The 26,820-nt window shown below is 40.3% G+C and overlaps 1 protein-coding gene across 5 annotated transcripts in view; it reads left to right on the top strand.

Moving 5' to 3' along the window:
- The window catches only part of THRB (thyroid hormone receptor beta), a 391,398-nt gene that overhangs the window by 88,953 nt on the left and 275,625 nt on the right, over positions 1 to 26,820 (top strand). Inside the window, exons 1-2 of one of the 5 annotated variants that reach the window (XM_027871971.1) lie at positions 14,531 to 14,600; positions 15,858 to 15,944. The exons of the other annotated variants lie outside the window; for them this stretch is intronic. The gene's annotated coding sequence lies outside the window, so the exon portion shown is untranslated. Of the gene's footprint in view, positions 1 to 14,530; positions 14,601 to 15,857; positions 15,945 to 26,820 lie in introns of those variants that run through there. 5 annotated transcript variants of the gene reach the window in all.

The following is a 26,820-nucleotide window of genomic DNA, read 5'->3' as shown; positions in this document are numbered from 1 at the left end:
AAGAAAGAAAGAAAGAAAGAAAGAAAGAAAGAAAGAAAGAAAGAAAGGAAGGAAGGAAGGAAGGAAGGAAGGAAGGAAGGAAGGAAGGAAGGAAGGAAGGAAGGAAGGAAGGAAGGAAGAAAGGAGGGAGGAGTAAGACTAATTCTACTCGGTATTTGTTCGGGGATTTGTTCCTTCTGCTTAACTTAAATCCGAGCTAATAGTCTTAATGGTTTTTAATGGCCCTAAATGTCTCTCTAAATAGGGCAGAGCTGAGCCGGGCAATTTTCGCCCTTTCAGGAAGCCCACAGGTCTATCAGATTTATCAGTTACATGATTTATTGGTCACTAGGAGCAGATTTGGAGCCAGGGGACCTGGTTTTTAATCTTGACTGCTTCATTCTTGCATGTCTTTTGTTAAGTCTCTTCTGATCCTCAGATCCCCTTCTTTCCCCTTCCCTTCCTTTCCCTTCCCTTCCCTTGCTTTCCCCTCCCTTCTCATCTCTTCCTTCCTTCCCTTCTCCTCCCTTCCCTTGCCTTCTCTTCCCTTGCCTTGCCTTCTCTTTCTCCCTTAAGCAGTATGGGTCCCACCCCACCCCCCTCCACCAAACCACCATATTTGATGCCAGATTTAGTGTGGAGGTGCTAGCCCTACTCTAGACCAGAACCCTGGAACTCAAGTAGTCCATCAGCCTCAGCCTCCCCACTAGTAGGGACTATAGATGTGTACTACCACACCCGGCATTCTGTTTCTACCTCCATTAAATATGCTAGTCATCCTCAAAATATTAATTTAAAAAAACTTTCCTGGTGCAGTGCTCAATTAACATTTACATATGATTATGTCAAGTCAAGGCTCAAACAGAAAAGTGAGTGCCCACAGCCAACTCTGACTAGTCTTCCTGATTTCCCATTTCCATCCTTTCACAGCTCTGGAGTTCCCCTTGGCTCTGGAGCTACTCCCCTTACTGCCACCATTAGTTTTGGCCACTGGGGGGTGCATATCCCCATCTAGACACACCAAAGTATAGCTGTATCTACTGCTTCCTATAGGTCAACATTCACATCTTAAATGAATTCAAACATGGAATCCTTTGGGAACTCTAATGTATTAATGAAATCTGCAAATGTTGGTTTGGGGATTTTTGAGGTATGGAATGCTTTTGGGATAAAGGACAAGAATCAAGAAAATTTGGGAGCAAAATAGGGAAAAGAATGCCCTTTCACGACAAATAATCGCCAAGTGTAATGCTTTAATTTTAAAGTTAGATTTATATTAATTTAGCTTTTGGGTTCATATAGAACTATGCATTGACTCTTTTAGAAGAAATTATCACTAGAATCACAAATTTCCCACCAAACTCTGATGATGTCACAGGCTCTGCAAATGATCATCGAGAAAACACTGTCCCAGACAAATCCACAAATGGTTAAAGGAGTCTTTTTAAGGAAAAACGAAGGCAAACGAAAACAATTCGAGTACAAACAGGATCATGTGAGAAATGAAGATGTTCCTTCCTCCTTCTTACAGATGAGAAAGAGCCCTGCTGAATATGGGTTTTAGAACTGACCTCTGTGCTGACTGACCACAGTTCTTCAAACTTTGAGTCCAAGGTAGAAGAAAGTTGGCATCACTTCCAGAACAGGTGGGATGTTCAGTACTTCGCAGAATGTGTCTCCTACTTTTATCAGTGTTTGTGGGGCCAACATCTTTCTTTCCGAGTCCTAGCTGCTCATCATTTCTATCGTAGGTAACCCTCAGTCCTTTGGCCCCCATCGAGAAGGGCAATTTCCTCGTTAGACTCCTGGTCATTAGGAAATCATCTGATTACCTTTCTTCATTTTGGAGGTCTCTGTGACTGTGACCTCTAAAAGTAATGCTCTTATCCTTGAGCTGTTTATCTCTATTCTCTTCAGTTTGTCTGAATTATATTTACTAAGTCAGTTTTTGAACTTTGAGCCTAGGAGTAAATGACAAAGGCTCCTCTTTGTCAGCCAAGCTGACTCTTACCAGTGGCTCTGGGGTGTTTTTTTTATATTAAATCCTGTCTTTCCCTGGAGCCTGTGTGAGTCACACTGGCTCCATCTATCTTCCAGAGGACTCTGGGTCTTCCTTTTTCAAAGCCTAAGTTTTCTTTTGGGCTATCACTTATGTTCTTGGTCTGCCAGGGAGGGATGCTATGAGCCCAAAGCTTATTGGCTCACTAGAGATGATGAGCATTTCTCAAACTAGGTGAATGACCAAGATAGGTCAAGCTGATCCACCCTGCCCATTTTTCCATGTTCTGACCTTTGATGAATCATACCTCAGGTGCCCTCAAAGAGGAGCCTGGTTTGCTAAGATCACATCATTGCAATTTTACAGTAATAATACACAGTGAGTAGCTGTAATTATGATGTCCTGAAAATTTTTTTCCTCATCTGAATTTTCAATTAAGTAGGAAACTCTCATTCTCATTTGAAAATTGTCAAAGGGATACATTTCTTAACAATGACGGACATTCTTTTCTTGTAAAGCACTTTTGATAAGTTGTCTCATTTAAGCCCGACAACCCCGTGGGGTAGTTATTCTAGGTATTTAAATGCCGATTTTACAGATGAGAAAACCAAGACTGAGAGTGACAGTTTCACAACCAGTAGCGTCAGAGGCAGGATTAAAAATAACAACAACATAAATGTCTTATTGCTACTTTAAAAAAAAATCACTGTCACTTTCTGATAATTCCCTTTTCATCCATCCCCAATTTCTCCTTGTACCGAAGATGTATAGTTAAGTTGGTGATTGGTTAGCCAAGTCTGACAACCCACACCTCATTCCCCAGAGGCAGGAAGTGAACATGGGTCTTCCTGATTCTTAGTCTTGCTCTAGAAGCAGCTGGGTTGCTCAGTGGTTAGAGCGCTGGGCTTGGAATCAGGGAAATGTGAGTTCTAACCCAGTCTGAGATACTTCTTAGCTGTGTGACCCTGGGCAAGTTATTTAAACTTTGTCTGCCTCAGTTTCCTGAATTGTAAAATGAAGATGTTAACTGCACCTGCCTCATAGGGTTGTTGTGAGGATCAAGTAAGATAATATTTGTAAAACACTAGCATGATGTCTGGCCCATAATAGGTGCTTTACAAATGCTTATTCCCTCTGTTCTGTCTTCTTTATGGATTAATTTTTAATTATAAAAACTGAAAAGGAAAAAATAATTTAAAAATTTTAAACTTTAAGAAAGCTGCAGCATTTTATGAAATGTAATTGCTTCATATAATTGAAGAATAATAATTCGTGAAAAGTTTTCATGTCTTAATTGCAATAAAATACTTATTTGAGTTACACACAGATGTAACATTTGCATAATAACAGCACCTGTGGATAAAGAAGAATGGATTTTTAAAAAAACCCAGTAGTGACTGACTTCTTATAGGGAGGGCAGCAGAATAGAAATGGAGCTATGACATTTGTATTGGAAGCTTGGAAGCATTTCTTAGAAAGACAGGCTTTTAAGAAAACTGTTTTAAAGAATACACTTATGGGACAATACCTTGACTGTTAACAACCATGTCAGGTTGAGGCAAAAATGTAACTTTTAGACCCTTTTACCAAATGATGGGCTTTGCTTCTACAAAAGGCAGCTGGTAAAGCGGCACAGTGGATAAGCTTGTGAATGTGAAGACCTGAGTTCAAATCCAACCTTAGACGCTTACTAACTGGTGATCATTGGCAAATGTCTTAACGTCTCTGGGCTTCAGATTCCCACTTTGCAAAGTGGGTATAAATAATACTTCCCCAGCTTGTAGTAAGCCTCACATGAGACAACACAGTGCTTTACAAATCTCTGTTGTTCAGTTATGTCTGACTGTGACTCTTTTTTTTGGGGGGGGGCAGTTCTTGGCAGAGATACTGGAGTGGTTTGCCATTTCCTTCTCCAGCTCATTTTACAGATGAGGAAATGAAGGCCAACAGGATTAAGTGACTTGCCCAGGATCACATAGATAATAAGTGTCTGAGATTAGATTTGAACTCAGGAAGATGAGTCTTCTTGACTCCAGACCCAGCACTCTATGCACTATGGCGCCACCTAACTGCCCTTATAAACTTTAAGGTGCCACATAAATGGTAGTCATCATTGTTATTATTGCTGACCCTAAGGCCCAAGGCCACTAACTAGGAATTCAAGGAAACTCCATTGTCCCTCCGTGTCTCTAACGCTACATGTTTTTATTATAAATGAGCAATAATCTTATTATGGGTTTGAAGAGTGATTCGTAAACAAGGAAATCCCAGGCATTGGATTTGGATTAAAATCCAGCGGCCTTTACTTTATTATTTTTTATCATACAATATGCAATATTACTACCTTGTATTTATTGTGTATGCACTTTTAAAAATGGACATATTGTCTCCTCTAAATAAGCTTCTCAAGGGGAATGACTGCTTCATTTTTGAGGCACCAAAGTGAGATGAATGAATATTAAATAACCACCCAACTAAAAGACAGCTGTAGCTCACCTTTCAGAGGGAAGGAATGCAATGCTGGGCCTGGAGTTAGGAAAACCCAAGTTTAAACTCAACTTGAGACACTTCCTAGCCATGTGACCCTGGGCAAGTCACGTGACTTCTCTCTGCCTCAGTTTCCCCATCTGTAAATGGGAATGATAATAGCATCTACTTCCCAAGGCTGTTGTGAGGAACACATGAGATAACCAGATCATAGATTTAGAGTTGGAAGGGACTTTTAAAGCCATCAAATCCAGGTCTTTGCTAACCTTCAACATTCAGAACTCTAAATGGTCCAATCTACTTGAGGGGCCTTGGAAACCTTGCACGTTAGCTATCTAAGTGTCAGCTAGTATTCTTCCTATTATTTTTGCCTTCATGTACCCAGGAGCCTTGCAAGCCTTCAAAGGGCTATATAAATATTAGCTATTATCATTATATTTCCCTTTGTATCACGGAATAGATAGTTAATAGATAATTGTTGACTGATTGGTTATTTTTATAGGTTAGTAATGAACAGTGAGAAGTTAATTGCCACTGTCTGAATGAGTAATGAATAGTTGCTTGTCCTCAGTGGTACTTTTTAGGGCCTATTACTAACACCTTTCCCTGCCTGTAAAATGGATTTATTTATTTTTTAATGCCCCTACTCCCAACCTACTCAATTAGGGCTCTTGTGAAGATTCCCTATCTTTGTCTTGACTCTACAACTAGATTGTAAACTTTTTGATGGTAGAAACCATACACTGTCAAACAGCTAGTTGGTTGGTATTTTCTGAATGCCTGCTTGGTCTAAGGGACTGTACTGTGAAGGAGTTAAAGGGGAATAAGAACCAGTCCCTGCCCTTGGGGAGCTTATTGTCTAATTGGAGGGAAGAGATATGTGTCCATGAAAGGATGACTAAAAATGTAAGGCACAAATGCCAAGCAAGATAGTGTAGACGTTAGGTGACATTGGAGTTGAGAGAAGGCAGAGGTCCATGTGAGCCAGGCTGGGTGAGGCTGGTCTGGTCAAGTGAGGCTGTATAAGGAACATGGGATTGGACTTGAACCTCAAATTTCTTTGTTTCCCAAACAGTACAGTGCACACACTGAGCAAGTAATAAATAATGGCTGAATATTGTTGGCTAATTTCATTAATTAATTTATCCTGCAAGCATATATTAAATACATAATAAGTCTCTGTAGCAGAGTACCAGATATTTAGTCAATATACTTGGGTTCAAATCCTAGCTTTGAGTCTTAAAAATCTTATGTAACGATAAGCCACTTCCCCTCTGGAAAGCCTTAGTTTTTCCATCTGTAAAATGTGGATATTTTAATATTTGTTGTATCTATTTCTCAGGGGTATAAACCTTAAGTTACCATAGAATTTTGAGTAATTTTTATTATTTTACACAAGGATCTGGTGAAGATGCAAAATAAATAAGACGGACCCACGTGTCAAGATGTTTATAATTTACTGAACTGATTTGACAGCGTACCTGAATTCACAGAGTGTAAGAGAAATGTAGCTATGACATCATCATAACCATAAACTTTAAAGTACTTCTTAGAAGGGGTTTTAAGAAAGAGACTTTAAAGAATACTATTAGGGAGCAAATTCTTAATGGAAACAGCAGTTAATTTTCCTTGTACCCCAAGGAAATTAGCACCTGTATACATGATCCATTATTTCCTCCTCCCTCAGAGGTTCCCAGAGTGGGTGATACTGCCCACAAGGGGGTGCTGGAACAATCCAGGGGGCAGGAGTAGCCTTGGGTGCAATTGGAGAGTGTTGAATAAAAATAAGGGGGATGAGGAAGCATAAGGAAAGAGGAGAAGAAATTGTGAAAAATCGTTCATACATGTTTCATATGTTGTGTAACAGTTTAAGTTATATTGATTACATTATTTTCCAAATAAACACACAAAATGCAAGTTGTAACCAATCAGTGGTCAAGTCCGCAAACAGGTCTTAACAAGCAAGTGTTGGCAGGTGAGCGTGTTGTGAGCTATTGGGAAGTTTAGCATCCATTGGCAGCAATGTGTGCATGTAATAACTTCTTTACAATATGATACTATGCAGTTACGTGACATAATATTGCATCATCAAAATTTCAATGCAGGGAAAAAACAAATTTACAATAAATTATTGAATTTAAGATGCATCTTTTTTTAAAAAAATTATTTTTTTAAATGATGCAAATTTTAAAAAATGTTAAAGGGTTAAAAAAAGTAGATTTCCAGGGGGGCACTGAGTAATTTTTTTAAAGGGGGCAATAGGCTAAATAAGTTTAGGAACCTCTGTTCTAGTAGAATGTAAGCTTCTTAAGGGCAAACTCTTTCAATTTTTCTCTTTGTGGCCTTAGATCCTACTATGAAACTTTGCAACAGGGGTGGGGAAAGGCCTCAAGGCCACATGTGGCCCTCTAGTTCTTTAAGTGTGGCCTTTTGACAGAATCCAAACTTCACAGAACAAATCCCCTTAATAAAAAGATTTGTTCTATAAAACTTGGACTCAGTCAAAAGGCCGAACCCAAGGACCTAGAAGGTCACGGGTGGCCTTGAGGCCGCAGGTTCCCCACCCCTGGAACTTTGGTTGTCTTTATTTGAATTGCATATTTCCTTATAAATTGGGTTGTAGGCTTGACTGTCTCCTGCTTTCTTTCTACCTCACCCCTCTCCCCAGCCCTGGAAAAAAAAAACTCCTCCCCCCTGACCCAGGCCCCTATATTTGGACCTGAAAGGTTTGTTTAGGTTACAAATTCTAGTGGGTTACTTCTTTGGGACACCATAATAACAATTACTACTTATACAAAGCCTAAATGTTTGCAAAGCAGTTTACATACATTATCTCATCTGGGTCATTTGAGGTAGCTAATATGGGTGTTATAATCATCCTCATTTTACAAAGGAGGAAACTGAGGTTCAGAGAGGTTAAATGATTTTCCCAGAGCTACCTGGTTCTTCTTGTCTCCCCATTCAGGGTTCTGTTAACTACACAGAGTCCCCCTAAGTAGAGATAAAATGAGATAATGTTTATAAAGGGCTTAACACAGTACCTAGCACATGGTAGGCACTTAATAAATGCCTATTCCCTTCCCTAGAGAAAGAAGGGTCTGAGACACGTGTAGTTGATTGGCTTATGAATAGACAGATTCTATCCATGTCTGATTGCTTTAAAGAGAGTCGGGGATAATTTCAATCATTTCAGCCATCTTTTTGCCTCCAGAGGTAGGGAGAGGCAGAGGCTGGTAAATCTATGAGCAGAAAAACTGAACCAAAGTTGGGACCTGGCCTCATCCTCCTTGTTTGTGCATTTCTGTAGCATTGGCACGCTGGTGCTTACATTAGAAAGGGCAGAGCTTCAACAAAGATATCCCACCAAGAGCAGACCAGAAAACAGAGCTGCCACTCTGCCAGGCACAGGGATGCAGCTGCAGCTGAAACAAAACTCGAGGAAGGAAGATGCTCTAGCTTGTTCTCTGGGATGTTGACTCCACATTGACGGAAGGCCTGAGCAGTAAGCAGCATCCCTCGAGCTGTCGATAAGAGCGCCACAGGGTAAGATGCCCACGCCTCAGACAATTGGCTCTGAAGAAGATGCTAACTGTCATCACAAGTGGCATCGGGGCGCAAAGAGAAGCGAAAGGAAACTAATCGCATGTCCTTCTCTCCCTATTTATTGGAGCAGAAAAACCTCCCCTTTCAACCCTAAAAACATCAAATCATTCAAGAAAGATGACTTGTTCCGAAGCTGTGACTCAGGCCGGCAGAGCCGCCACACATATCAAAGCTGGACTTGTTTATTGTTGTGCGTTTATAAGATGTGCCAAGGCTTCCCTTCAGGCCCCTGGACTTGCACACACAATCCCACTGTTAAAGCGGGCACAGTTCTCCAATTATCTTGCTGGGGCTTACTTTCTTGTCTGTGACTCATTCAGTCTCCTGCCATACCATTGATGGCTTTTCATTGCTGCTAAGCATTTGCTCTATATTTGTTTTCTCTCTCCCTACCTCACTCCTTCCCCTTTTGGCATAGAAAATAGCATCCTCTCTCCTTTTGCCTGGCTTTCGTGGGCTCTCCGTTGTGATCTCTGTGCCCAGGCTCCATTCTCATCTCTTTCCTCGATTTTCCTCAGACAGGCGTTGGATTGTCTCCCTGACGCCGCCCCCTCTCCCTGACCCATCAGTGTCTACCCTGTCACCGTCTCACCACCAAAATCTCTTTATTCTTTCCTAGTTGAGGTTGCGCCTGCCTCCACTCCTAAAGTCCTAGTTGTGCCAGTAGAATTTCATATACTCTACAAATAGTAATTAAAACAGTATCCTGATACAATGGGAACAGCATTGGCTCTGGGATGAGAAGATCTGGGTTCAGATTTTGCCTTTGATGATACCTGTGTGACCCTGGGCAAGTCTCTCCCACAGGCCTCAGTTTCCTCCTCTGTACAAAGAAGTGACTCATTGAATTCAATGGCCTCTTAGTCCCTCCCACTTACTACTTGTGTGACTTTGTGCCTCCATTTTCCTCATCCATAAAACTAGACAGTTGGACTAGATGGCCAGCAATATATCTGGTTGGTTTGAAATTTTCTTTTTAACTTTTCAGTTACAAATTCTCTCCCTTCTTCCACCCTTCCCTGACCCACTGAGAAGGCAAGAAATAGGATACATACCCTTTATACATATGAAGTCATGCAAAATATATTTCCACATTTGTTGTTGTTGTTGAGTTGTATTCAGTTGCATCTGACTCTTCATGACCCCTTTTGGGGTTTTCTTGGTAAAGATACTGGGGTGGTTTTCCATTTCCTTCTCTAGCTCATTTTACAGATGACGAAACTGAGGCAAACAGGGTGAAGTAACTTGCCCAGGGTCACATAGCTAGTAAGTATCAGAGGCCAGATTTCAACTCAGGTCTTCCTGATTCCAGTCCCAGCTTTCTATCCACTGAGCCACCTAGCTGTCCTATTCTAAATCTATACTCCTCTTAATATTGTGACATATACAGTCTGGCACCAAACCTACATTTGGATCCTACACAGTTTGGTAGATCAAGTTGGAGCATGCATGAATCTGACAACCTTGAAGAATGCAGGGTCATCTCCTCACCGTGATGAAAGATCAAAGGAAGACCTTGGGGAAAATTTCTGTTCTTTGTTCTTCCCAAATGTAGAGTAAGGCAGTTGCTAGATGAACATTTTGGATTTTTCCCGTTCTCCATTCTTTGCATTGCTGCTCCCTTAAGCCTTTGGTAGTGATGTTTTTGGCCTTTTCCTTTGGCAGTGGTAAAGTAAGATATTGTTTGCTTTTCAGTTAAATGGAGTAAGGGATGTGTTCAACAATGCCACTTCTTGGGGATAACCTCATGGTGTGGTGTACAGCCCTGTTGGAGGGTTGGGTAGTTGAATGGGGGCTGCCACAAGAGAAGCCAGTCCATAGTCTCCTAGCTCAAATACTGATGATTTTTTGAATTTCCATAGATTTTTTTTTGTTGTTTTTTTCCCAAGCAGTTTAACAAGCATTGTGTCCTCAAACAAGTCAGGGAAGTCAAGCCAGGAAAGAGAAGATTTGGTTTGAATGGCACTTTTGATTCTATTTTAACCAGTGCTGTCTTATTTCTCAGAATTGTTATCTATATCATTTAGCCACAAGGTAATATCCTGCCAGTTGGGGGAAGATAAGGACTGGTTAGAAAGTTTGAGGAAGATGGCAGGTCAACCCTTTTGATGAAAGAGGTGTCTTTGCGTTGAGCAAGCAGCAAGGTTGGAACATACTGTCCTTTGAAAACAATGCATTTGGCTAATGTGTTTAGGGCATGGGGCGTCCAGACTTGTGATTTTATAGTCAGAGTTTTTCCTGTGACGTTTAGAGGTTCATGGCCACATAACTGATGTGTGTCAAAGACAGAACTTGAACCCAGCTTTTCCTAATTCTGAGATCAGCTCTCTATCATTCAATGTTTCTTTTAAATAGTTTTTCATTACAGCCAATTTTTTTTTGTCTAAATCATGGAATTTGTGCCTGTCTAGTTAATAAGTACCCAGAGAAAAGATAACCTTGGGGCAGCTGGCATGAAGAGGACTTAATCAGAGAGTAGCTACAGTTTAAACTTCAGGAAGAACAAGATAAAATCAAAGGGTATTTATTATATTATGTAGGCTACAAACTGTGGACATGTGGAATTTGGATTCAAGAGCCAGAAGGGACTTTAGGGCCAAACGGTCCAAGTTTTACATTTTATAGAAGAGGAAACTGAGGCTTGAGAGGTGATACCACTAGTTACCTAGGTTATACTACTAGTGGCAGCAGAGAGATTAGAATTCATTCCTCCTCCTCCCCAAGTATGGTGTTTAAGCTTTATCGTTGTCCCCTCTAGGCTATACTAGACATTAAATGGGAAAATGAGATTGCAGTAGCATGGTCATAGAAAGCAGCCACTGTACAGGAATAAAGGTTATGTTTTCTTTAACTAGTACCTTTCTGCTGTTGATTATCTCCAAGTTAACCAGTATATAACTTGTTTGTTCATGGTTGTTTGTATGTTGTCTCTCCCATTAGACTGTGAGCTCCTTAAGGGCAGGGAATAGGTTTTTTTTGGTCTGTGTATTTTTTCCCCTTTCTTTACATCTCCAGTGCTTAGCATGGTGTTTGACACGTAGTAGGTAGTTAGTAAATGCGTATTGACTGACTGGGAAGAACACAAACAGAAGATAGAGAATGATTGGGGTATCAAATATCTCTCAAATAAGCTAGAGTATAGAGCTCAAAGGGGCCTCGCCTTTATTTCAAACCCTTGTTTGATATCCAGCCAACAACATCTCTTGACAGATGGTAAAATCCATCTTCTTCTTGAATATTGTCTAGCAAGAAGGACCATGTTACTTTTCAGGGCAACCTATTCCATTGTTGGACAGCTCCAATTGTTTGCTTGTATTTTCCATGAGGCAAAATCTGCTGTCTAGTCATTGCTACCCATATAATTCTGCCTTCTGGGGCAAAAATAACACAACATTCAAGCAGGTGTCTACAGAATCACCTTTTAAATATTAAAAGACAGTTTCATGTCTTCTCCCTAAATCTTCTGTCCTCTACCCTCAATTCCTTCAACTGTTCCTCAGTTCTTTATATGACATGGTTTCCAGACCTGTCATCATTCTGGTCACCATCCTTTGAATGGACTGTAGTTTCCCAACAGGCATAGGGACAGGGGTTGGACCTCTGATTGCATTGGCACAGGGAATTCCCAGTGAGGAAACTCATTTTACCTTTGCAGGTCAGCATCTTCTCTGCAATGAGATTGTCTGACAGAGTTGCCAGGGGGCACTGAACAGTGATAAGGCTGACCCACAGTAAAGCAGTCTGTTATGTGTCATAGATAGGACTTGAACCCAAATGGTCATGGTTTTCTATCCTTTCCCTACACTGCTTCTCAGCTTCTCCATGTCCCTATTATAGTACAGTTCACAAATCTATAGAGATAATCCTTGATCTTGACTTTATATTTCTATTTATGCAACCTAAGGTTCCATTAGCTTTTATAGCAGCCAAATCATAACTGTTCACTCATTTTAAGGTTTTAATCAACTCAACTCCCATATTTTCCACACGAAATTCTGTCAGGTCTGTTCTCCTCCATCTCTGACTTTTGAAAGTGATTTTTTTTTTCATTCTAAATGCAAGACTTTGAATTCATACCTGTTAGACTTGCTCTTCGGGGACCATAAGCTCAAAGGATCACAGATCTAGAGAGTGAATGAATCTCCGATGTCATTTAGTCCAACACTATCATTTAACAAATGAGGAAAATGAGGCCCAGGAAGGTTGTGATTTGCTTAAGATTACATAAGTAGTAAGCATCAGTAGTGTGATCTTTTAGTTTATGTCCACAGTATCAGATTTTTAACATTTTTGTCTCTGGTACCCATTTTATCAGCTACCTGCTCCAAACTTTTATGGCCAGATTATTGACTAAAAACATGATGGAGTACTGCATCCAGCCACAAGATATCTATCTCTCTCCATGTGGACATTGCCCCATTAAGTAACACTCATAATGTTGCCCCGAAGCCAACTTAACATGTCTCCTTGCATTGCCATACTGGACTCAGGGTATGCAGGAGGCCTTGAACAAGTTGGACTTGTGGGGTTTTTTTTGTTCACAGTAGGTAGGGTTATTCAACAAAATACCAGTCTATTTAACTTTACTTTTTTCTCTCCTCTCCACAAATATATCATAATAAATTTTATAAAATGTCTTAACGAAATGTACTCTTTCATCCACCAATATAGAAGTTGTTGCTGTTGAGTTGTTTCCATCTTGTCTGACTCTTTGTGACCCCATTTGGGGTTTTCTTGGCCAAGATACTGGAGCTGTTTGGCATTTCCTTCTCTGGCTCATCTTACAGATGAGGACACCAAAGCAAACAGGGTTAAGTGACTTGCCCAGGGTCACATAGGTAGTATGTGCCTGAGGCTGGATTTGAATGCATAAAGATGAGTCTTCCTAATTCCAAGCCCAGTGCTCTATCCGCTGTACTACCTAGCTCCCACCATTCTAGTAACACTGATCAATAAAGGAAATGAGATTAATTCATCATCATCTGTTCTTGGTGAACCTATGCTGTTTCCTAGCAAGCACACTTTATTTTATCTGTGCTTACAAACCACTCATTTAAGATTCACTTCTAAAATTTTGCCGGGAATCAGAATCGATCTTCATTGATGTCTAGTTTTGATATCTATTTCTCCCCTCTTTTGAAAATCAGAACATCTGTCCAGCTTGAGTCTTCCAATCCTTTTCCATCCTTCATGATTTCCCAAAGATCTTTAATCACATTGGCAAGTCCTTTCAGCACTCTGGACATATTGTTTTGGTTTGGGGACTTGATTTCATTTAAAATATCTAGGTCATTTCTACCTTCTCAGCTACTTTGGATTCAAATCAAAGTCTCTTTTTGATTCCCTCTTACCCGTGTTTCTTCTACTTTTTCCAATCTGAAGATAATTATGGATAAAGAAAGCAGAAACAAAATGGAAACCCTTTCCCTCCTTCATTTATTCATATTTACTCTAAGCTATTCCTTCTGTGTTATTATCCATCTGATCATCTGAATGCATGTTCATCTTTGTTATAAGATCGTGGGACCAGACCTATAACTGACCACAGGCCCTATCTAGGCTAATCCCCTCATTTAACAGACAAGGTAACTGAAGCCCAGGGGAGATTAAATCACTTGCTCAGACCCATGGGTAGTGAGAGTAGGGCAGGACTGGGAGAGCTGAGGGCCTCTTGACTTGAGACTCATTGTCCTTTCCACTGTACAACATTGCCCACAACTGCTCTGTCACTCAAAACCTTCTAGGAAGATGAACGATTATTATTTCTCAGTAACTCATCTCTATAAATAGGTGGTAAGTAGTCTAAGACACAGGATGACACATGTCAAAGAGAAACAGAATAGATGAAATCCTTCCAGTAACATGCAGTGTTGAGTCTGGAGGGGTGGTTTGAATTTTAAATTTGTTCTTTGGATTTCTTTGACATTTTCCCACTTTGAAATTTTGACCACTTTGATCTGTAGGGAGACTTTAGTGGTGAAAAGCTCCCAGAGCAAGATTTCCTTGAGGGGGGAGAGGGGTTGGAATGTTTCCGAATACTGAAAGTTAATCAACTAGAGATGGAATTGAAACTCTTCTTACTGAAAGTAGGGCAAGAAGAGAGAGTATTCCAGATTGAAGCCTGGATTGGATTCTCCACCAGTTTGCAAGACAGACTTCAGGAACTGAAGATAGTGTAGCTTCTAGAGCCCTGGGGGCTAATAATCCCAGAACATCAAACCCAGCAGGCACCTGTGGACCGTGAATATCAGTCACTGGCATCACCTTTGTCTTCTCTTAAGTGTGCTCCTTCTCCCTAGTTTTCTGGATCACAGAACCATTGGCAAGTTTTTGAAAGACTGTCATAAATCAGACTTGTTCTTTTTGATCCCAGGAGCAAGGAATGGAGGTTACAAAGAGGCCAAGTTTGCTTTGACTTAAGGAAAACTTCCTACCAATTCGAGGAATCCAGAAGTGCATGGGATACCTTCAGAGTTAGTGGATGCCTCCTCATTGAAGATCTTCACATAAAGACAAGATGATATCTTATTAGGTACGTGGCAGAGGACGTTCGTGTTCGGTTGCACTAGATGGCTGAAGACCCTTCCAACTCGGAATTTCTGGGATTCAAGTCCAACCTTTTATGGTTATAAGGGACACTCAGATGACATAAACTTAGGTGACTGGTTTACTGACTGGAAGCAAAAGGCTTTCCTCAATCACAAATTGAACCCAAGTGTCGGGGCTGCTATTTTTGTCAGAGAACATAGAAACTGAATCCTCTTGTAAGGGAGGAAGTTGTCAAGGGAGGGTTGCTAAAAGTTCATGCTAAATCTGCTTAGAAGCAGATTGCATTCATTAATATTTATACGTCTGTGGTTGGGACAGGGAGAGGAGGCTTCTTTAAAACATGGAGGGTACTCATCTTCTAACTGTCTATCACCTACCATTCTGATAATGGGAGGTGGGTTTTAATTATACAATCAATGGGGATCCAGATGGAAGCCATCTGGTGCCTCCCCCCTCCCTTGCTGCCAAAATCTTATCTTGCCTCTCAGTGTCAGTGATGTAGGGAAGAATTTTAATCATTATCTCAAACTGTAATTTGCATTTTGTCATGGCTCCTTGGCAAGAATTGATGGGGTTAAGAAGGAGAGGAAAGAGAGGGGGAAAGAATAGATGGGTTTTATGCTGTTTTACAAATAATCCTTTTAAGGTGGGATTATAGTCCTATAGCTGATTGGGACCTCAGAAGTCATCCAGTATAACCTTCTCATTTTATAAATAAGGAAATTGAGGTCCAGGGAGGCTAAGTGAAATGAAGGTGGGAGCTTTATCTGGTAAAGGCCTCAAAAACCAAGTGTTTCTTTTCCTTTTGTTCCACACAAGCCCTGATTCATATGAAATGCTCAGATCAAAAATGTGCTTGTTAGATAATAGTCAGTAAATGTTGAGTTTACTGGATTTTAGATGACCCAAATATAAGAGAAGGAAGCTTTTAAAAAATCAATACTGTGTTCAGCTCCTCAAGAGGCTGGTTAATAAAGCAGAAGCTCCTCAGAAGGATGCTAGATGTTCCGACAGTATCCATGGTGCCCTGGATGAAGGTCAATTCAATGGCTAAGTGGAGTGGATGGATGAACTTAGTGCAATAAACCTCAATAATTGTAAAGCAATTAAGAAGAACCCTCAATTAGCAATGCTGTTAGTTTTTTTCTCCTGTTTGCAATTTACTTGCAGTAAAAAGAGGCAAAACCCAAGGGTTTTCCTGACATCAATGTCAGAGATTTACTCAAAAAATCTTTTCTAGGGTATGTCCTGGGACCAGTGCAGGTAGGCTGCTGTCTCACCTCCCAGCTGGGAGAGTTCAAGACTATATGGCTGCAGGAATGTTTAGGTAGGTCATCTTCAGTCACTTGCTTGACCCCTATTCAAAGGAGGTGTTTGTGTTTAGAGACATCCTTTTGGCATAGTGGAGAGCATGCTGGGGTTGATGTCAGAGAGACCTGAATGAGAATCCTGCTTCAGATACTCGTTAGCTGGGTAACTACACACACACACACACACACACACACACACACACACATATAATAGTATACAACATAATAGTATTATAATAATAATAATAGATATAATGTATTTATGCTTGTATATTTATATAAATACAAATGTATTTGTATAAATTAACATAAAACATGAATATAATATATAATTATATGTGATATATTATAAATATATGCCTTTATATATATATTATGTAATACTATATCATTAATTATCATGAGCATTTATATAGTACTTTAAAGTCTGCAAAGCACTTAATACACTCACCATTTATACCCCGAAATCCTCAGTGTTCTTGTCTGTACAAGCGAGGAGGTTGAACTCCATGGCATAGAAGAGCCCTGTCCACTCTAAATGGATGATCCCATGTGATAAGCTCCTGGTGTAGATGGATTTTCCCACTTTCACTCTTTTCACCATTCAGACAATCCTCTATGCAACTAGGACAGGGGTGACAGGGTCAACCCTCTGCTCAGGGCTTGTCATTTCTTCTAGGACAAGCCTCAGACTTCTCAGCCTACTCTAGAAGGTCCTTCAGGATCTACTTCTGGAATACTTTTCCTTTTTCAGTCTCCTGACTTTCCTGAACTCTACAGACGGTCAGGCCAGCCTGCTAGCTGCTGCTTCCCAGACTCAATCTTGCCTCTCCCATTTCAGCATTCACACATGCAACAAGTGGTCATTGGTCAATGAGCGCTTCCTGTGGACGAGGCCCTGGCGTTGCAAAGAAGGAGTAAAAACAAAGAACTTCCATTCTAGTGGCAGAGATAACATGTACCTAATTGGCAGAGATAGATATGCATAGACATGATGCATGTAGGTAGATAAGAGGTAACTTTAGAAGGGTGCAAGTAGGTGGCGCCATAGTGCATAGAGTACTGGGCCCGGAGTGAAGATCCACCTTCCATGAGTTCAAATCTGACCCCCGATACTTAGTAGCTGGGCAAGTCCCTTAACCCTGTTTGCCTCAGTTTCTCAACTATCAAGTGAGCTGGAGAAGGAGATGGCAAGCCATTGCAATATCTTTGCCAAGAAAACCCCAAATGGGGTTGAAATGACTGAACGCCAACCAAACCCGAAGGGAGGACACTCAATGCTTGGGGACCACGGTGACCAGCCTGGCCTCCTGAGCAAGCTGGTTTTTGAGCTGAGCTTTGGAGGAAACCAGGGCTTCTAAGAAGTAGAAGAGTTGGGGTGGGGGTGGGGGAGCAGGGAGAGCCTTCCAGGCACAAGGGATAGTCAGTGCAAAGACAGCGAGGCCGGATCTAGAGAGACATGTGTGAGAATTAGCCATTAGGCCGTTGTGTCTGTACTGTAGAGTGCACTGAAGTCAGTAGTGCATAAGAAAACTGATAATATGGGAAGACACCAGGTTGGGAAGGGCTTTAGAAGCTAAAGAGAAGAGTTTACATTGGTTCCTAGAGGCAACAGGAGTTTGTTGAGTAGGGTGGGAGGTGGTGACATGGTCAGTCCTACGTGTTAGGAAAGCCCCTTTGGCCCGTGTGTGGAGGATGGATTGGAATGGGGAGTCTTTGTTTAATGACCCCAACAGAGGGAATGAATTAACTTTCCAAGGCAGGTCATTCCGCTTTCAAAGAGCTCTGATTGTTAGGAGGTTTTACCTCATGTCAGCCTTTCATTTGGAGGAAAGATTTGTTTGGAGGTTAGGAGACATTGGTCACGTCTCAGTATACCGTAGCTCAGGATTTCCCTGATGGATTTTTCTCCCAGTGACATTTCATCTGTCACACTAATCCCTCTCCTTGCCTAGGGCTAAGGCCAGACTTCACTTTGACATCCCAAGAAGAGAACAAACAAATATTCCCCCTCACTAGGCAGAAATTTCTACTTTAACTTGATAAATTTACAACATAGCTGTCTTCCAGAGGTCCAGCAGGGATTCATCCCACATGTGACTGGTGACCAAGAATACTCTTTGTTCATGAAGCCATTGATTGCTTTTAAAAGAAATTTGAAAGACTTTAAAAGACCGATTGTCACTCTACCCAATTTCTTTTTGAAAACGATTTTGTAATTAATACAGTTCTTTGGGAAATTAGTTTATTATTCCAAAATGTGGTACTATTTACGAAGTCTCTTAATACAACAGTACTCATAGAAATGAATTTATTTTCTTTGTCTTTTTCTCCTAATACAAGGCATGTGTCCAAAGTACAAGTGGGGAGCTGGTGGTTCCCCCTTTGACACTTTTAAGTGATCCTTAAGAGCCTGAGACTATATAGTGGCTACAGTTCGTAGAAGCAACAGAAAAACATGGCCCAAGGTGAAAACATTCTGGGAAAATCAAAAAAGGAAAATACTGAAAAAACAGTGTTTCAAAACCTGGGGACTTGGGCCCTGCTGTTCAAGCAGCATGAAGATTTCAAACTGAGACTTTTTTCTTGGCCTGAATTATTCGGTTGTCTGCTTACACCTCAGTTTCCACTTGTGTAGAACATTTGATGAAACAAACACTTTCTTTTGATGTACAAGAAGAGAGAAATCAGTTATTATTATGATAAGCTGATATGTAGCACTCTATCATTTATTCATTTTTTACAGCATGTTATCTCCTTTGATCCTCATAGCAACCCTGTGAGATAAGGAAATTTAACTTCAGAGTGATTTAGTTATTTACCCAGGTTTACCAGGTGTGCGATCCCAGGCAAGTCACTTAACCACTTAACCTCAGTTTCCTCATCTGTAAAATGGGGACAATAATATCACTTACCTCCCAGGGTGGTTGTGGGGATAAAATGAGACAATGCTAGGAATGTGCTTTGTAAACCATAACATGCTGCATAAACACTATTATTATTACATTGATATTAAATGTCAGGCAAAGTTTGAACCTGAGTTTCTTCTGACTCCAAATCCATTATCCAGTGAAGCATCTTTTGCTTTTTACACTTTTAAATATTTGGGAGCAGGTGGGTATGATATTTAAAATAATATCTAATACATATCTGTGATTTAATAAAAGCCCATTCTTTGTTCTGGTTCAGATTTTCTAGTTTTAAAGTACAACATTTAATTCTCTTAATGTTTACTGATAGAGAAGCAGTGTGATGGAGGAAATGAGTCCCAAACTTGGAAGGAAGAGAAATTGAGACTCAAATCTTGCCTTTAACCCTTAATAGGTCCAATAAAATGTTTTTACTCTACAGACAACAGATTTAAAAATGACTCCCCTCTTGGTAACCACTTAGTTTTCTTACTGAGAGACTCTAACAAATTTAGTGTTATGGTGTTAATTCAGAGTTCCTCACCTCCAACACTTTCCATTCTTGTTCAAGAAATTATTTGATGTCTAGGCATTCAATATCTGTGTCATCTCTAAGGCTTTGCTGGCCCTCACTTTTTAGCCCTGAGCTATGGTTTCCAACATGGTGTTTTGGCTGTCCTCAACTATGACCACCTTTGCATTAAAGTTAGTGAGTATCAAAGGATCTGCTCATTGAATTGGGAGGGACTTCATTAGTTTTTTCAAGAAAAGGGATTCTTAGTACTCTGGGTTTAGGGACCCTTTTAGCAGTTTGATGAAGCCTAGGAACACCTCAGAACAGTGTTTTTAAACACATAAAATAATATACATAGGATTACAAATTAATCCAATTCTATTGAAATACAGTTATCAAAATGTTAAAAGAAAAAAGTACATGGTCCCCAGGTTAAAAATCCCTATTCTATAATATCTATACTACCTTCCTCATCCTCTGCACAGATGTTGACACATAAGTTGCATTCATTCATCCTCATGGTGCTGTTTTTGCAAATGCTTATCATGAGCCCTGTCATCATATGATCAAGAATCCCATGGAATGACACTTCTTGTGACATTGCATGCACCATTAAACTAACTATTCCCACACCTTTATTTACCTTCCCAAAGAGAATTTCTAAGCCATCCTCCCATTTAGCTACCATTTGTCATTTCAATGTTCATTTGTCTTCTGCTTTCATTTATAGTGAGATTGTCTAGATTAAATGATTCAGCTCTTCCTGTAGTATGTCTCTTTATGGGTCACTGGACAAGGAGTTCATTTAAAGTACCAGATGTTAAATTAATTTTAGGGATGTTCAGAAACCTGCCTGGTTCTTAACACATACTATGCCCTTCTCCGTAACTCTGATGCCATTACTACAGAAGAAGAAAGGAGTTGCGCAGACCCAGAAAAGCCATTTTGCATTTTCTTTTTTCAGTGATTTGCCAGAGCTAAGAATTCCTCACCATGTAACTAACTAGCCTACCAGTGGTAAGCCTCTCCTTGCTTGGCTAGGCATTCCCTCAGAAAATGGGTGTCTGCTAAATGGACCAGACTTTCTCATATTTCATAACTAGCCTTTATTGGCTCTATGATATCTCCATCAGCTGTGTTCATCCAGATAAAGCTACTATAATCTAATGAAGGTAGCCTTGCTTCTTAGAGCAAACTTGTAACCATTTAATTTTGGCCCACCCAGACCACTCCATTGTTACTGCCCACCTGCTTGGCCATCACTGAAAATACAAATTTATGAATGGGAATCAAGATAAGTCTGACCTCACATGCTTCTAACTGAAGTCATTCAGGGAAGCAGATTTTTAGGAGCATTCATGCCGAGCTGAGAGGAAATGAGCCAGAGAGCAGAGATTAAAAAGAAAACCATTATCTCTGTTATCATATATTTCAAGGAATTCTGTATCACTCAATTAATCAACAAGTATTTATTAAGTGCCAAATACGTATGAGTAACCATGCTAAGCACTAGAAATGCAAAGACAAAAAGGAAATAGTCTTTAAGGAGCCTATACTATATTCTATTGGAGGAAGAGAACTAATCAACCAGTCGACAAGTTTTTATTAAATGCCTACTATGTGCCAGGCAGTAAGGTATAAATATAAAGAATGAAACACTCCCAATCTGTTGCCTTTTCTGGTCTTCTAGTAGGCAAAGGGAAAGGGCAAGTGGCAAGTGTTCAAAAATAATTTGCAGAGTACTGGCCTAATTATCTGTTGTTGTTTGTCCTTCATTTTCAAAGAGGACGGATGACACCATGGGGTGATGTCTTGACTCGCGGATGAATTGGATTTAAGTGAGGAAGGGTTGTGATATTGGACTATGGAAAAGGACATCTAGGTTCTACTTCTGGCCCCGCTGCTAACTAGCTGGGTGGGCCCTCATTTTCCTCATCTAAGCTGACGGCGTTGGACCAAATGAACTCTAAGGTTCTGTCTAGTTCTCCTATTCTGTCACTCTAAAATGAATAATTACACGGTCAATTCCATCTCCATAAAAAGCCGCACTGTGGGCTTGTTCACTTGGTCTTAATGCACTCCAACCTTTGTTGGTGGTGGCCTGTTGCACGTAGAGGTTTACTTAGGACATTTGTAGGTGAGTAAAACTTATTTTTCAGAGGATTGAAGGCCAAGACCCACCGTTGTGACATTCTTGATTACAAGCATCATGTGATGAATGAGCAAATGATATAATTAATTCTCCTCAGTCTTCTACAGTAGCAGACCTTTTCTTGGGTACAGTTTTGTTGTCATGAAATCATGGGGTGTTAGAACCACAATGAACCTCTGAAGTCAAATAGTCTCCTCATCTGCCCTTATTTTATAGGTGAGGAAACTGAAGCCCAGAGTGGTCAAGTGATTCACACAGCAGTTGTAAGATTAGGACCCCAACTTCCTAACTAGTAATCCCCAGTTTTTTTCCCATTACAACAAGCTACCTTCACACAGTTGTAGAATCTACAGTAGCCCATTTGGTCCTATTAAATTAGCTCAGTGCAGTCCAACCAAGGCATACAGAGGACTCACTGGTGTGTCAGGCTAAGCCAGGGTTTCCCTGCACTTCTGCCTTGAACTCTTTTCTTAATTGGGGTGCTGCACAGGCTGGATCACTCAGTGGATAATGTTGGGCTTGGACCTGGAGCCAGGAAGATCCGAATCCTGCCTCAGACATTCACTAGCTATGTGACTCTGGGCAAGTCACTTATCTCTGCCTCAGTTTCCTCATCTGCAAAATGAGGTAATAATAGTTCCTACCTTACAGGGTCAGGATCAAATGAAATAATTTGTGGTAAACTCTCTGCCAACTTTAAAGTTCAATCTAAATGCTAGCTGTCATTATTACTTGTCTATGTATTTCCCTGAGTCCTGTCACTGATTCCTCTGGGCATGCATGCTGTGTTGGTCAAGGATCTCGGAGGTAGCTCAGGCCAGTAAACTCAACTTGTTGAATCTTCTTGGACCATTCGTTCTCTGCCCTCCTGGTCTGAATATTGCAGGCTCCCAATCCTGTTCTGAGGTCAAAGCAACGTAGCTGCAGGCTCCAGCTGTCCCTGGATTTCTTAATCATTGCTTGATCTGGTGCTCCTTGAGTAGAGAGTTGTGTTAGAGCGGGGCTCTTTGGCTTCCGACCGCCATCTTATCATTGGTCCTCGTCAACAATGAAGGACAAACAACAATCACGGACACTCTCGAGTCTCGGACTTTTGATCCATATTGGTGAAGGAAGCAGTCATGTTACTGAAATCGGCGTGGCCCTGGATAAGGAGCCAGGTCAGATAATGGCTCTGCCGCTTACTGTCTTCATGAGCTTAAGCAGATCACTCAACATTTGGGGGCCTCAGTCTCCTCATTTATAAAATGAAAGGGTTTTCTCCAAAGGCCTCATGATGGAAAATGCTATCCACATCCAAAGAAAGAACTATGGAGTTCGAATGCAGATCGAAGCATACCATTTGCTATTTTTTTTCTTCTATTTAGTTTTGTTTCGTCTTTCTAGTGGTTCCTCCTATTGGTTCTAATTCTTACTTACAACATCACTAACGTGCAAATATGTTTAATAGGAATGTATATGTAGAGCCTATATCAGATTATGTGCCGTCTTGGGGAGGGTGATGGGGAGGAAAGGGGAGAAAAATTTTAAACTCAAAAGCATATGGAAGTGATTGTTATAAATCAAAATAAATTAATTTTAAAAAATAAAATAAAATGTGGCACCCAGAAAAAAAATAAATAAAATGTAAGAGTTGGACTAACTGTCCTCTAAGATCCATTGTAGCTCTAAATCTGTGGTCCTGTGATCTTCCAAAAATCAGAGGCACTGAGAGTACTGCTGTATTCTATGGGAGTAGAGTTTCACCCATGTTCAACATATTTTTTTAAGGTAACATATTTCACTGAGTATATATGTGTGATGTTGATGCAAGAGTACTAGAGTAGGATTGGTAAAACCTGGGTTATTGTGAGGCTCAAATTAAATCATGTATATTAATTGAGTGCTAACTGCAAAGCACAATGTAATTAATGATTATTATGGTGCTATGATCTTGGGCACTGGACACTGTGGTCTCTTCATTTCTAAAATGAGATGGTTGGACTGCTGTGTGTGCATAGGAAGATATTTGTTGTACATACCTGTCCTTGTTGCCTCTTCACTTCATCTTTATATGTATGAGTATATATATAATAAAGAAAATGTATAAATATATAAAAATGTATTGTATACATGTGTTTATGTATATACGTATATGTACACCTATGCAAATATGTGTGTATTATGTGTATGTGTACATTGTGAATTTATATATAATATGTTATACACATATGTCCTTGCTGTCTCTCCACTTTACACATATACATATGAATACATATGTATATATAATATATAAATGCATGCATAAAATGTGAGTATGTATATATACATGTGTGTTTAGTCATGTGTGTATATATCGTATATATGTGCAAACATGTGTACACACCTATATACACAGGTGTGTATACGTGTTTGTATATATCGGTGCATACATACAACTGTGTACACATATACATATGTATGTATGTATACATATGCATACATGTATGTATATCAGCTGACCAGCAAGTTTATCATACACACATTCTAAGTTTATACTACTGGAGGGAAGGCATTTTATTTTGAAAGATCAAATTCTAAGAAACATTAGGGTATACTTGATTGGATATACCACTCCGTAGCTGATTGAATGTTTTTAACCTGGTGATCCCCAATTGTGATGTCCTTGATGATTAGATGGCTGCTCTGTTGAATAAGTCAGGTGAAATCACTCCGTTTATTGTGCTGCAGTCCTAATGATTTGTATCTTAATTGCCAAATTCGATTGATGGCTAGAATCGGATCAATGGAGAGGCAGTGGAGGGCAGTAGACAAAGGAATAATTGATGGTGGACTCAGAGAACCTGGATTCAAAACTTATCTCCGACACTACTTGGGTGACCCAGGCAAATCTATTCATCCCTTGTTGGTAAAAGGAGGAGATTGGACAACATGGCATTAGAGGTCCCTTTCAATTCTATATCGATGGTCTTGGGATCTGAATGAATATGTTGCTTCTGATGACTTTGTGACCATGGCCAAATCACCTAATTCCTCAGTGCCCTAGGGAACTCTCTAAGATTATAAATTATAAACTTATTGCCATTTGGGGGGGGGGGGGCAGAGAATTCACACCAGAAATTCCTTACATTAAGGAAATTACAGATGCAGGACAAAAAAAAATGAAAATAAGACAATGTCTTCCTGGGTCGTTTAGGTCAGGAGATCTCAACATGCCAAATTTGTTCACAGCTTTATTGGGAAAATCTTGATTCCACAGTCATAGAGTGAACTTGTAACCACAGTCACAATCTTTCTCAAGGGCTGAAGGGAAAATGGATGGAAAACTGTGAAGAGGCAGCTAGATAGGGCTGGACCGGGAGCCAGAGAATTTGGGTTTAAACCGTCTCTGCTGTTTGCTACCTGTGTGATCTTGGGAGAGTTAAGTCGTCTTTCCTGACCCTATTTTCTCTTCTCTCAAATGAAGGGGTTGGACTGAATGATTCCTAGAAACCCTCCCAACTCTAAATCTGTGATTCCATGAAAATATATTAACAGCCCAATGTATGTAGTTTTTTGCCTGGAAAAACAAAGGAAATGTTCTATTTGAATAGTGGGTCATATGAATTTTGTATTGTCGTGTCATCCTAGTTAAAGAAAAGCAATGGGTTTCCAGTATTCAGTTCAATGGACGTTTATTAAGGGCCTACTGTGTGCCAGGCATTATGCTAGATGGTGGGAATACAAAGATAAAAAAATGATATTGCCCCCATCCTAACCCTAAGCCCTTTCTACTATTCCAGTCTTGTCAGACTTACCCTTCTCTACGCATTCTTCGATCCAACTGTCTTGGTCTGTCATACGTGATACACCATCTTCCATCTCTCTGCCTTTGCCCTGGCTGTGCCTGGTGTACTCCCCCTCCTCACCTCTGCCTCCTAGTGTCCCTGGCTTCCTTCAAGACTCAGCACGAATCCCATCTTCTGCAGGAGGCCTTTTCTAGCCCCCCTCTCCCCTCCTAGCGCCTTCTTATTGAGATCACCTTCCATTTTGTTGCTGTTGTCTAGTCGTTTTTCAGTTGTGTCCGACCCTCCGTGATGCCATTTGGGGGTTTCTTGGCAGAGACTCTGGAGTGGTTTGCATTTCCTTCTCCAGGTCATTTTACAAATGAGGAAACTGAGGCAAACAGGGTTAAGTGACTTGCCCAGGGTCACAACACCTAGCCGCCCCACCTTCCATTTACACTCTACATATCTTACATTCTTATGTATACAGTCATTTCCACGTTTTCTTCTCTCTTACAATGTGAGCTCCTAGAGGGGAATTAAAGTGTTTTGTCTTCCTTTTTAAACCCCTCCTCTACCCTCAGGGATTAGCACAATATCTGGCATACAGTAAGTGCATAATAAATGTTGTTGATTGACTGCCTGCCTAGTAGCTGGGTTCAATACAAAGAATGTAATAAAGTAAGTCTGGAAAGACAAGTTGGAACCAGATTATGGAGGTCTTTTAATGAGGGCTCAAAATTTTATATTTTATCCTGTTGACCATCAGGAACTATCAGCAAAGTTTTGAGCAGAAGAGTGACTCAGTCAGACTTTTGCTTCGTAGTGATTACCTCGTAAATTGGGAGTTTACTTCGTAGCCAATCTAGAGAATTTTGATAGGGGCCCATGTTCTCTAATATAAATGTTCTGAATTAGTTGTGTTGGCACCTGTTAATGATGCAGGGTCTTTTTGGCCTTTGATTGGTTAGCTATGGCCATAATTGCATTTCTAGTCAGTAGGTGACTTTTCTTATACAAAAATATTCCCTAATTTGTTACTTGATGGAAAGGGATATGGAGGGGTTGGATTCTACCTGCTCCTCCATTAAGTTGATGAGTCAATTTGGTTAATTTCATAAAATAAATTTAGAGAACCCTTCCATGAATACATTTAGAAAGGTGATGAGATGATCTTGTTAAGTAGAGAATGTTTCATTTTGGTTCATTTAGGGTGACTTTGTTCTTTTGGGGGCGAGGTTCTTCCTGACTAGGAAATCTTCTAGATGCTTCCTTACAACACTGATATTCTGAATTTGCGTCTTGTAGAGCTTGTGGCTAAAAGGTACAGTGGATAGAAGCCTGGGCCTGGAGTCAGGAAGATCTGAATTCAAATTTTACTTTAGACATTACTAGTTGTGTGACCCAAGGCAGTCACTTAACCGCTGTCTGCCTCAGTTTCCTCATCTGTAAAAATGGGGATAATAATAGCACCTACCTCTTAGGGTTGTTGTGAGGACCAAATTAGACAATATTTGTAAAGTGCTTCACATAATGTCTGGCACACAGTAGATGTTTAAGATTAAGTAGATGCTT

This window comes from Vombatus ursinus, unplaced genomic scaffold (genome assembly GCF_900497805.2).
Source record: "Vombatus ursinus unplaced genomic scaffold, bare-nosed wombat genome assembly UNPS02014799.1, whole genome shotgun sequence".
NCBI classification, from domain to species: domain Eukaryota; kingdom Metazoa; phylum Chordata; class Mammalia; order Diprotodontia; family Vombatidae; genus Vombatus; species Vombatus ursinus.
The sequence above is the reverse complement of the archived record's forward strand: the minus strand, read 5'-3'. Positions and strand labels throughout refer to the sequence as shown.